General features: G+C 42.7%; 1 pseudogene; it reads right to left on the reverse strand.

The window, feature by feature from the left end:
• Positions 1-1,086: 1,086 nt before the first annotated feature.
• On the reverse strand, positions 1,087-12,745 carry LOC147417865 (guanosine deaminase-like; annotated as a pseudogene).
• Positions 12,746-13,391: the final 646 nt, after the last annotated feature.

Genomic DNA, 13,391 nt, shown 5'->3' on the forward strand with positions numbered 1-13,391 from the left:
CATGTACACGGAAATAGAGCTTCTTATTGACTTATTGAAAGCTTGTGTATGTTCAATGGGTATGGTGTTACCCATTTCCTTAGCATCTATGTACATATCTTTTTCCCTGTACTTAAAGTAGATTTTCCTTTCAGGGTATTTAACATTGGCAGCCATGCGATCAAACCATGGTGCCCCTATGATTAAATCCTCGTGCTTGAGAGGAGAGATAAAGAAGTCCTCTTTGTCCACATAGCTTTGGACATGGAGCCTCAATTTCCGATTAAGGGAGTGACTGAAGCTTCTTGCCCCTTGAAAGCACCATCTGCGGGTAGGACATCTCCCATCTCATAGGCTTGGATGCCTAGCTTGGTGGCCAACTCTATGGATATGAATTTGTGAGTAGAACCAGGGTCAAAGAGAATAAAAGCATCATGTTCTCTTACCTGTTGGGCTGCAAAGCTACGGGGGATGACGCCTGAGAGGTGCCATGGCGAGGAGAAGGTGCACGGCTTATAGAGAACGAGAGTGAGATGGTGAGAGAGAGACTCGATAGAGCACTAAAAACAAACTCACGCCATATCATTAAAAAAAAAAGGCTACATTTATAGGAGAATACGTTCCATGCATAACTGAATCTTTAACTGAGGTTTCCATGCATGACATAGAGTGTGTACCCACGAGGCTTAGACGCATAAGGGCTTGCATACCCAACAACCCCCCCTCAAGCCCAAACTACTGACTATGGACTTGATACAGACCATGGCAGAGTCCAATCACCTGAAACCATGAGTAAAAGTCCCCCCCTTGACTATAGCATAGGTGTATGTGTGTGTACTTCCCTCAAACAACTATCAGTGTGAGACATAACAAAACCCGACCAAACAACAAAGGGTGGTCTTACCACTTTATTTGTGGTAGTGTCTATAACCCGTACAAAAGGGACATGACTATGATTGACAACTGACAAAATAAAACAAAGCTTTGACAAAATATAGATGATGATATAAACAAAATCATGGCAGAACTATGTGACTGAATAGGTAAAACTAATTTTGAACTCAGCATATTGTTGCTTGAGCAGGTTCTGGAGAAGTTGTCGATCTTTTATGTCATATGTGAATCTGCAAAAGAGATTGAAGATGAAGAATACTGTCGAGCATGATTCGTTCGAGTATCTTTAAACACCTTTTCTGCAATGAATTCATCAAAGCCAATTGCAATGGTTGCTTCAACTTAGCTTCATAGATCAGCGGCTTGATTTGAGAAAGATGTATAGCACCAAAATACATCGGTTAAGTCTCACATAAAACATACATCCACAGTTGACAACTCGATGCGTTGGAGCTTTTTACATGCCTCTTGAATGGCTGTGACCTTTGCATGAGCTGTTGGATCCATGTATTTAAGGACCATGTTGTGACAGCTAACAACAATCTCATCCTTCAACATCACCACTGCACCAAAAGATCCTTGTTGGACGGGAGAGACTCACACACCCATGAAGTGCATGCAAACACTACCTAGATCAACATAATGTCAATCGAGGACACAGATGACACGATAGGCACACAGAGGAAATCTCTTAAGCTTGTCAGGTTGAGACCATCCTACACATACAACACTCAGGAAGGCCAACTAAACCACAATCAAGAACCTCACTGCTCTCAACTACACCACCTAGCCACATACACACATACGAAAGGTAACTCACCTAATCATGCTAGATTCGTACGAAACTTAAGGAACACCATCCCCTCACTAGGATACACCTGTCCCTAAGCTTCTACACTCAAAACCCTCACTCTAAACCCGTCTGCGGAAAACGTGTAGGATGATAGAGCTGAATTTCGAAAGTGCCCGAAACTGAAATTTATGAGTACCTATGCGTAGCTTATGTCGCCACGATTCTATAGACTACTAGCACGCAGAAAACAGACATCGTTTGATACACTTACGGCCACAAATAGCTCGTAGATGCGTCGGCGTGTGCGCGTCGTCTCGCGTGGAATGCTTGGCGTTGTCGCGTAGCTCTCCTCGAGCCTACCGCAATGGTGCAGTCGGATCTCCAATGTGTTGAGCGAGCCGGGCGTAGCGGGACGATGAAGCTCACACTCACTCTCTTTCTCTCTCACACACAGTAGACGGCAGCGCTAAGTTTGATTATGATTAAAAGTCTTTTTTACAAAATGACCTAGGTACCTTATATACTAAGGCTACCTTAGGTTTGACCAAAATTGGGGTTGAAAGGGTCAAATGGCTTTGTATTTACAATCTGGAAGTGCCATTGCACCCCGGCTTCTGAAACTAGAATAACTACTCATTTCAAATGACGTTTATAGCCATAATCCGCAGCATTTCATAACTCGCAAAAGATAAGACTTTGGTATGAAACTTGAGTTATGTTGTGTTGTTGACCCAGCGGTCAACATTCCCCCCTTCCGCGTTCATGTCGTCCCCGACATGACCTGATTGTCGATGGCGATGTGGTCTTTGCTGTCGTTTTGTTGTTGGAAAGAAAGTATAGGCTATAGCCTTTGCAGTAGCTTGTCTTGTTCGTCCAATCCGATGTACATAGTCTTCTCATGATTCAGGAAAATCATAATTGATGACGAACTTTATGTCTTTCACATCCACGCTCCGAGCTGCAGCATCTGTTTCTGTCATTATATGTCTATTGCCAGATCTAAATTCAAAAAGAACCCAATGTCGTTTAACTTGACTCTTATCATCATGGATAGAGAAAGCTCCATCCATCACTTGCTCCAACAAATCTGTCAATTCGGAGTATTTGTGATTCTCAGAAACAACTTCTACAATCTGTAGAATTGAGTGATTGGCTTTCTACTCTTGTGAGCCAATGACAACTTTGTAAGGACTTCTTTAGGCCAAGTTGCACTCCAATGCAAAGTCTGTCCTTATGTCTGCTCTTTGTCATTGGGGACTTCTTTGTTCCTGTGCAATCATGTTGTCAGTGTTGTCTGCAGCTTTGTCATTGTAGGCCATTCTTCGACTCGCCATTGAGGAGAAGTATGCTATGATCTGAAATTGGTGCTCCAATTCATATGTCAATTGATTTGAGTAGCATTTCATTATTGTTGATGTAGAAGGAATATGTACAAGAGGATGGTGATAGGTGTCCTAAGATTAGGGTCCAAATCCTGGATGACCAAAGGGAAAAAACCTGGTGGGAAAAAAAATGCCTTTGGTATACGCTCTTATTGGAGTTGAGCAGTTGAATGTGAAGTACATGTTCATGAAAGGTGAGTGCTTGGGTGAAACACAGAAAGAGTGCCTGATGCAAGTGCCAATTATGGGACACTCTATATGCATATGAGAAATTTGTCAACAAAAGCATGCAATGTGAAAGAAGGAGATGATGGGCGTTCGAGGAATAAATGTAGCACATGTGACATCAAACGATGTCTCAATAGCTTCCACCTTTCCAAGAAGGGTTTTCGATGTAGAAGTTTCTCCACTCGTATCTCACTGTGCGCAGTACGTGAGTGTCTTTTGGACCTTCTCCTTCGCTTCACCAGACGTAAGTACTTAGACTTTGACTCTTTTGCTCACCTATACCAGCATGAGTGACACAACGTAAATATGCTCAACTCTTCTAGCTTGAGCAGTACCTAGAATAGCTAACACGCTTAGACCACAGAGAATATTACTTGAAGCTTTGGGACTAACACCTCACTCATTTTGTGGCGTAGCTACTCGACTCTGACTTGTATGACTTGTCGGTTGCATGTTGACACTGCTTTGTGACAAGTTCTTCGGCTGTTGTAGTGGCTGCTGAGACATACTTCGTGCAGTTTCATCGTTTTCCTGTACCTTCTTCTCCTTGTAGTGCTCAGGCCTCTCGTCAGTCTTTTCTTCATGTGGATTATGGTTTTTTTTAAAAAATTTCTTAATAATAAACAAAGAAAATCTTAAAAAAAACTTAACAAAAGAAAAATCGTTCAAATAGAAATCTAAATGCTATGTACACTATACACATGTCCGTAGGGGCTCATAACAGTTTTGTTGTTCTTCTTTGGGACCTATTTCTTTGCGATTATTGGCTGTTTTGTTGTTGGCTCTCGTTTGGGAACCCATACTTGCCCGTGCTTCGTTTGTGTTTGAAGAGACTCCTTTGGGATTCACCTTTTTGTTGTGTGAGTCAACAGTGGTCTTTGCTTCAGCCCTTGTACGCTTGGTTGGTGATGGGATTCAGGCTCTGAAAGTTGATACTGTGGTTGTTTTGGAATCCAAATGAATTCCTGACTTTTTTGTGCTTGAATCAACTTCTTTATAACCCAAACCTGAGTTGTGAAAGCTTGCGACTTTGTGATATTCTTACCCATTCGTGCATGCTTTCCTTGCTTTTGTTTTGGTGTTGGATCTTGTGATTTGTCATTAGAGATCTTTGTCTTCTTGATCCATATCTGTTTTTGGCCAATCTGGCTTTTTGGTATCCAGATTTGTCGAGCTTTTTGGCTTTGACTTGTTGTACTGTTCTTTTGACCTGTCATGGTTGTTGCTGAAGGGGTTGGTGATAGTGATGGCCTGAGTTGATGATAGGGGATGTCGTAAGATTCATCACTATCGCTACTATCCTCGACAAGGTTGACTTCTTGTACTTTCCCTTGATTTTTTGGCTGGTATTGGAAAGTTACTGTCTGTTTGCTCGTGGGTGGTAGTTTCTTGGAGGACTTTTCTAGCCCATTGATTAGAGCATTGTTAGCTCGTTGCTCTGGTCGTATTCCTCCTAGCTGAGTCTTTGCATCCTTATTAGGAGCCATGTATGAGGATGATTGTGGTGGCTGTGTCTTCACCGAGGACTTCGGAATCCACTTTTGATGCACTTTATTCGTGTAGCGATGACGTTGATTCCCGCGTCGTTGATCTTCTTGAAGCTCGAAGTGTTCTACAGAGTCATAGAACTCGTCGTCTTCTTCATCTTTTGATTCTCCACATTTCTTTGTTTGCTCCTTATTTCGAGAGCTTGTTGATGTTTCGTTCTCTTCGTTTTCCTGGATTACACTCACTGCAAAATAAGGAACGACATCATAGCCATTTTCATCACAAAAATTTGTTGTGGGAGCATCCTCCACGGCGCACACGTCCAGAGTAGCCAAGATGTGTTCCCATCCAAAAGGCTCTAGCTCTTCTTCAGGAAATGGTTCTGGGATATAGTCCATATCCTCTATAACCCGTTCTAGGATACATTCCTCACGTTTCAAGCTACCACATTGTGAAGCTCCACACATCCACAGTTCTTTAGGCTTACCTAACCAAGCTGGAAGTTCTGATCCTGCAACTGTGGCGGAATCCCCTACCGGTGTTCTCGTCACATCCCTATAGCTATGGTCCCTCAAGTTTATCTTTGTTATGGTTTCCATATGTCTCAGGTATATATGGTCATAACCCCAATCTTGGACCATTTTCAACTGTCGCATGAATGGTCTTCCCAGAATGATTTCATAGTTGTTCTTCTTGCCAAAGTCAACAACAGCAAAAGTGTGTTCATATTCAATGCCACAAGAAGTAACAAATACTTTTTCTAGCAGTCCTATGGGCTTTTCCTTGTGTCCGTCTGCAAGCTGCAGGGTCATTCGTGTGGATCTCAAGGCAGGTTTTCCCCATTTTTTCCAAACCTCTTTGGTTGCAATGGCCACACCAGCTCCACTATCAAGGATTGCCATGGTTTTTACATCATTGAATTCCAAAGGAAGGGTGGTGTTTCCATCTTCTCCCTCGTAATACTCGCCTAACTTGTTTAATGGCACTGGCCTAGTATTTAGTTGAGGCATTTCAAGCTCTTTGATGCTTTCTGCGATTTGAATCATTGGGGTTTTTACACCAAATTTCTCTAGACATTTACCCACATTAGCTCACATGTTTGGTCGTATTCTGAGCAACTTAGCTAACATTATTGTACAGGTGACTGGGGTAGATAGAATATCTACTAGCCCCTTTGAATCGATGGCTTTGTTGGGAGACAGTCTCTGTGATGGGACTGCAACCACATCTGACTTGGTCTCGTACTCTCCCATGTAGGATGGTAGTGTTCTTAGCGAATGGGGTTGACTATCCATAGATTGTACAGATCCTTTGTCTCCCCAATACGATCGCACGTCTAGATTCATTTGAGATCCAGTCTCAAATTCCTCTATTGGTGGTAGAAACACTCCTCGTTCATCACCAGTCTTGTCTACTCGTCTTCTTAGGTCATCGGCTTCATTGGCCTCTCTGACTTGTTTCCACAATTCGTCAAAACCATCTATCTCTTTACAATCCTCAGGTATAGCTTGGTGAAATCCCTCGGAAGAGTTATCAGTGGTATTCAATACTATCCCTGGTTCTATTGCTGGGTCTTTGAGGTTTGTTCTGTGCTCATGACTAGAATCTGGCTCTTTTAGTTCCTGGTTTGGTGGGATTACTTGTGTTGGCATGACGCGGATCACATCCTCAGGTTTTGCAACTGGTGGTTCTAGTAAAGATTGGGCTGTTTGAATCATTTTCGTGCACATTTCCAACCTTTGCTTTTCTAACTCCGCATAGGGATATGTCATCCACCTCTGTTCTTGGGTTTGGTTGTTTTTGAGCCTCACATCATAGGCTTTCAAGAGGGCATCTAATGTCTCATTAACCTTCTCTACCAACACAGATCCTCCTGAACTAGCACTTCTCGGTTTCTCATCCGTGGATGGTTCTTCTAGAGGTTTAACCATCTGTGTAAGAGAAGGTGCCTCCTTTTCCTCATGTTGTTTTATCTTCTCCTCAGCTTCGGTAAGCTTCTCAGCTAGGGATTTTTGCTCTCGTTCCCTGCGTGCTTTCATCCTAGTCTTTCTAGCTTTCCAACTATTTTGTTTGCTCTTGGTTTTCTGACTAGGTGCGTCTGTCTTTGGTCCATCATCTGTCTTTGGACTAGTGTCACTTTCCATGTTCTTTGTCTCTGGATTATCATCAGCTTTCTTTTGAGCTTGCGCTCTCGTAACCACTTGAACTGGTACGACATTTTCATTTTCTGAGCGACTAGGGAGCTGAACAATCCCTGATACATTTGTCGTGATTTTCCTGAGTTGGGTTTGGTTTTTTCGGGCAATCGGGGATCAAGTGAGTGATGCCACACTCAAGACAATAGGCATTTACTTCAGTGATCTCCGTATGAGGACATTGTTTGACCAAGTGGTTGTCACGACTTTTGTGACAATCTATCTCTGGTTGAGGAGATTCTTTTAGCATTTCCTCTTGGCTATAAGCAAGCTTTGACCTAGATAATCCGTTATTTGCAATGAATCGCAATGTCCTTTCATCCATTTCATACCTTCTTTCTTTCGACTGAAACCCAGGAGGTGGAGGTTGTACCGGCCGCACCACTCCATGTGTTTCTCTCACATTTTGTTGCTCCGAAGGGTAGTACTCACTTTGGTTGGTATACCACATTGTAGCTGGTACTGGCGTTGGTTTATTTGATGCTTCCATCATTGGCATGTATCTCATGTCTACCGGCATTCTAGCACCTAGCAACGGAGGTTGTTGTCCTAAGACAAGCTGTGTCCTTAAAACTCCTACTGTTCCTGGAGCATTCCCCGTAATGTATCTAGGTGGAATAGGTGCTTCTGGAACAGGTTGTACATACCTCTCCCTAGCATTTTCCATGCTATAATAGCACTCTTCCTCCGTATGGTTCGTCCATTTTCTCTCAATTTCACACCACTTCGGCTCTCCCGAATAAGACCTTACAAGCGGAATCAACCTCTTGACCAAGTCGTCGATAAGCTTTTCTTGATCAATAGGTGCCGTTGGCTTGGCAATGGACTCACTTATCTGTGAAACACTGTGCTGAGAGGATGTGTCATCTCCTTCACTCTTTAAGTCCTTTTCTTTGTATGCCTCACAGTTATCCACTAGATAAAGAGCTTCTTTGATCAACTCGTTTAGCGTCATCCTCCTTATCATATGCAGATCCTTTTGAAGGCCCGCATGTCTCATTCCCTGGATAAAGATCAGCATCAGTCGTGCTTGCTTAGGTAATTCCGCTCTCGGACAGAGCTTAACATATCTCTTGAGTCGTAATGATGCTTTGCGTACTGATTCATTCTCTTTCTGTTTGAATCTATGGATTTGCGAGACCGTGTTGTGAGCAATGGCTTTTGGCGAGAATTCTTCAATAAACTCGTCAAACAGCTCATCTAGGGTCTCAAAATCCCATTTTTCCATCGAGTCGAACCATGTAGCTGCATCATCTTCTAGAGTCAATCCAAATCCTGCAAACTGTGTCACAAAATCTGAAACTTCCTCTACTCTAATCACTCTTCTAAAAGCTGCTACGTGATCTCTCGGATCTTTATCTCCGGAGTATTTTCTGTTTACCCATTTCTGGACTTGGGATGGTCTAACTCGTCGATTGTCTACAAGTCTAACCAGAGACTCTCCCAATCCTTCTCTCGTTATCGCTCTTGAAGGGAATCCTGGTGGCTCTCTTCTTGGAATTCCTATAGGAATTCTCGTGTTTGGTGGAGGCATTTGTGGTCCTTCATTGACCAAATATCCACCTCTTTCTAGTACAGTCTGTGGATTTGTGCTTTCTACAACTCTGTATTCTCGTCCATACTTGTCGACAACTATAGATCTTCATTGACAATCGACTCCATATGTGTAGACATATAAGAGCTTGTAATCCGTTATCTCTTCTAGGTATGGATCTGAGCACCTATAAAGATTGACCTCATTGTCGTCAATGTATCTATATAGTCCTTCACTCTCATGACCAATCATCCAGACTCTCTCAACAAGATGGGTCTTTACCAATTGCAAGTTTGGAAGATCCATTGTGGGAGGATATTCCTCTATCGTCGGGATCTCCAAGCTTGTGTAAGCTGCGTTTGAATCTAGGGTAGACATGATTTCTGGGCTTAAGAGCTTTTTCTTGGTTTAAGTAGATTTAGTCCACTGTGTTCAAGTGCTTTGGTTAGGGAAAAGTCGAAACTATGTCCAAAACCGCAACCGTTTCGTCACAATTCTCGCAAATTGTCGCTTTTAGACACCCCTGACTTCCAGATGAATTTTGAGGCCTCAAACGATGTTTTTTTTCAAAGTTGAACTAAATGGTTGTCGTCGGCATACATTTAGTTTAAGTTTTGCCCTAAGATCTGTAGAGCCGCTCTCAGGCTACGTTTCGATATAAAAACTTTTCGGATCCGATACCGTTTGTGAAAGTTATGGCCAAAACAGTGAAATGCAGTTTTAGAATGGAAGAAGATTTGGGATCTCTGTGACACTGTGAACACTTCTGTGTGGTTACAAGCACAGTTGAACCCTAAAACTGGCCTAGAGACATCCTACGCATAGTATGTCTATATGCTCAGAATTTAACAAAATTTGGTCCAGAGACTCCCCTTAAGTCCAGCAACACAATGGTATGCTCAGATTTTAATTTGGACCTAAAAATGGCCTTGAGACATCCTACGCATAGGATGTCTTTTTGCTCAGAATGACTTGAAATTTTCACCCCAGCTTCTCCTTGATGTGCTAATCACAGTGGTGTGTTCATAAGTTGGTTTGGAGTCCTAAATCAAGCTGGATACATCCTACGCGTAGGATGTCTTTTTGCTCTGTTTCAGCTCAAACTTGCACTGTAGCTTCCCCTTGATGTGCTTAACTCACATCTATTTTTACTTTTTGATTCTGACACCTATAGGTTGGTCAAATGATCAAGAATCTGTTTCAAAAGCCTGATGTCTGTTCTGATGAATTCCTAAGTCAAATCAACTCCAATTTGGATCAAAATTGACTAAGAGGCTTGCCTAAGGCTATATGACAGCATGGTATGGTCACAGTAAAATTTTGGTTTCAGAATTATGCCTTAGACATCCTACGCGTAGGATGTCTAACTGCTCAGAATTACCCCAAATTTGAACCACAGACTCTCCTTAAGGTGCTGATCACAGTGGTATGCTCAAAATTAAGTTTGGAGTGCAAAATCACATATATGACATCCTACGCGTAGGATGTTTTTTTGGTCTGTTTGACCCCAGACTTGTCCCACAGCTTCCCCTTGATGTCAGTAACCCAGTGGTATGCTTAGATTTTGGTTTGGATTTCAAAAGTCCCAACTTTTAGCTGTTCTTGCCTTTTTCAGTCACAAGTGTTAAAGTCCGCTTTGAACCTAATTTTCTCACCCAAATGAGTTGAAAACTCTCACATGCATTCAATACAACATTTAGAACATGCCTTTGGAGTCATCCTACGGTTTGGTCTCAAAAATTATGCCTTGGGCACAATTTGGGTAGGATGTTTGGTAATTCTCGTCTTTTGGCTTTGATCTGTCAAAATTTGGTCAAATTTCCACTTTCCAGGTGAAAATATGGTAAAACCTACCTTCTGAACACACTGGTCACCTTAGATTTTCCAAAAAGTGCACAGATCACCCTGTAGACATCCTACGCGTAGGATGTCTACTGCTGATTTTTTCAGACTGAAGTGTCCCTGATGCTTCCTTATGCTCTCAGTAAGTGCAAGTATGCTTCACAATTGCAAAAACATGCAAAAATCACTCAATTAAGCCTTTGCTGAATTTTGCGTTTTCTGACTCCGCCTTTTGGCTTTTGGTCAACAAAAATAGGGAAAAACACTCAAGTCAATATGTTACTAGGGTAAAACCTACCCTCTGAACCCAACTGGTGCAGTCAAAATTTTCAAATTTGGTCTCCAGAACCCCCTTGAGACATCCTACGCATAGGATGTCTATGTTTACAGATTTGCAGGTTTTCTTCACAGAACCCTTGCAAATGCTCCTTTATATGCACAGCATCAGTCAGTCATACAAAAATATCCACAAAACATTGTTTAATGCATTTTTATCCTCAAAAGCACACTTTTCCGTGATTTCAAATGCAATCAAGCACTTTAGCAAATAATTCAATATTGAATAGCTCTAGATCAGGATCGGATCACTTACCTAAAGCTACTCCTAAAAATCATATGGGGTTTTGCATCTATGAGTAGAAAAACGCTTCACTGCCACACACGGACTAGTAAACGCTTTTATCACCTCACAAATCACTCGACCACCAACAACTACTCTAATCCACAGATCCTAACTAAACCTATCTAGTCGCAGACCCTCGGCAAGACACACGCTTCCTAGCTATCCACTTGATCGCGGAATATCCTCTTCCGGATCCACTTAAGAAAAACGCTTTCTTTAGCCAAAACTAAATCAAGCAACCATCACACGAGTGTTAGTAGGAAACCTACTTAGGTCCTTGTGTCCCCGGCAGCAGCGCCAATGTTGGACGGGAGCGACTCACACACCCATGAAGTGCATGCAAACACTACCTAGATCAACATAATGTCAATCAAGGACACAGATGACACGATAGGCACACGGAGGAGATCTCTTAAGCTTGTCAGGCTGAGACCATCCTACACATACAACACTCAGGAAGGCCAACTAAACCACAATCAAGAACCTTACTGCTCACAACTACACCACCTAGCCACATACACACATACAAAAGGTAACTCACCTAATCATGCCAGATTCCTACGAAACTTAAGGATCACCATCCCCTCACTAGGATACACCTGTCCCTAAGCTTCTACACTCAAAATCCTCACTCTAAACCCATCTGCGGAAAACGCGTAGGATGACAGAGCTGAATTTTGAAAGTGCCCGAAATTGAAATTTATGAGTACCTATGCGTAGCTTACGTCGCCACGATTCTATAGACTACTAGCACGCAGAAAACAGACATCGTTTGATACACTTACGGCCACAAATAGCTCGTAGATGCGTCAGCGTGTGCGCTTCGTCTCACGTGGAATGCTTGGCGTCGTCGCGTAGCTCTCCTCGAGCCTACAACAATGGTGCAGTCGGATCTCCAATGTGTTGACCGAGCCGGGCATAGCGGGAGGATGAAGCTCACACTCACTCTCTTTCTCTCTCACACATAGTAGACGGCAGCGCTAAGTTTGATTATGATTAAAAGTCTTTTTTACAAAATGACCTAGGTACCTTATATACTAAGGCTACCTTAGGTTTAACCAAAATTGGGGTTGAAAGGGTCAAATGGCTTTGTATTTACAATCTGGAAGTGCCATTGCACCCCGGCTTCTGAAACTAGAATAACTACTCATTTCAAATGACGTTTATAGCCATAATCCGCAGCATTTCATAACTCGCAAAAGATAAGACTTTGGTACGAAACTTGAGTTATGTTGTGTTGTTGACCATGCGGTCAACAATCCTCCATGGCCGCAGTTCACACCTTCATAGGCTTCCTGATTGCAATCCCTGTCTTGAACCTCCTCATGATGAACAACAAAGGTTGAGGCAACAATATCATCCACGACTCCACTTAGAAGAAGAGAAAAAAGAACTTTTATAGTCGCTTTGCTCCTAGTACTTGCAACTCACAGAGGCTCGTATGAATGGCCTTATGTGTGAATTATCACACCGTGTGGGAATCCTTGCTTCAATAGGAGATGTTTTAATTCAAATGTTCTACAAATAATGAGTTTGCAGAACATAACGAAAGTCGATGATGGTGTTTTGAGCAGCCTCCTGGAAAGACATCAACGTGTGAACCCCTTTTCTCGGCTTTTGTAGTATCGCTTCTATAGTGCCACACTCTCCTCCACAATATGGCCCTCCTAGTCTGAAGCACTGCGTGTCTGAAGTTTTTCTTTATGTGTCGATCTCAACCTCCACATTAGCAGCCCCAAATGGCTTGGCTCTCAAGCGCCTTTGAACTTTCTCTTCTATCCCCAACATGGCTCTGATACCATATCCTGGGCTGCGAAGCTATGGGGGATGCCGCCTGAGAGGTGCCATTGCGAGGAGAAGGTGCACGGCTTACAGAGAACGAGAGAGATGGAGAGAGAGAGAGACTTGATAGAGCAATAAAAACAAACTCACGCCATATCATTGAAAAAAAAAGGCTACATATATAGGAGAATACGTTCCATGCATAGCTCAATCTTTAACTGAGGTTTCCATGCATGACATAGAGTGTGTACCCACGAGGCTTAGACGCACAAGGGCTTGCATACCCAACATTACCTTCCCCAAGCATGTCATATAGGAGATCCTTTGTGGTGAGCTTCTCTTCTTGGAGTTCGACCAAGGTAGCTCTAGGAGGCTCATGGAGAGTGTTCTTTTGGGGACAAGCGCGGTACGCATGCCCTTGCTCGCTGCACTTGAAATAATGGTTATCCTTGCGATAATGCTCAAGCTCTTCAGGAGAGAGTTTGTTTTTGCCTTTGTAAACTCCCTTCTCCTTAGCTTTGTTGTTATTGGAATTTCCCTTAGGAGACTTTTGGACATTGTCCTTCCCCTTAGGCTCATTGGAACCCTTGTTTTTGGTGGGCTTAGAATTTCTCTTAGCCCCTGTTTGGAAATTGATTCGATAAGCCACCAT

This window comes from Adiantum capillus-veneris, chromosome 30 (genome assembly GCF_014529385.1).
Source record: "Adiantum capillus-veneris isolate H3 chromosome 30, ASM1452938v2, whole genome shotgun sequence".
NCBI lineage: Eukaryota > Viridiplantae > Streptophyta > Polypodiopsida > Polypodiales > Pteridaceae > Adiantum > Adiantum capillus-veneris.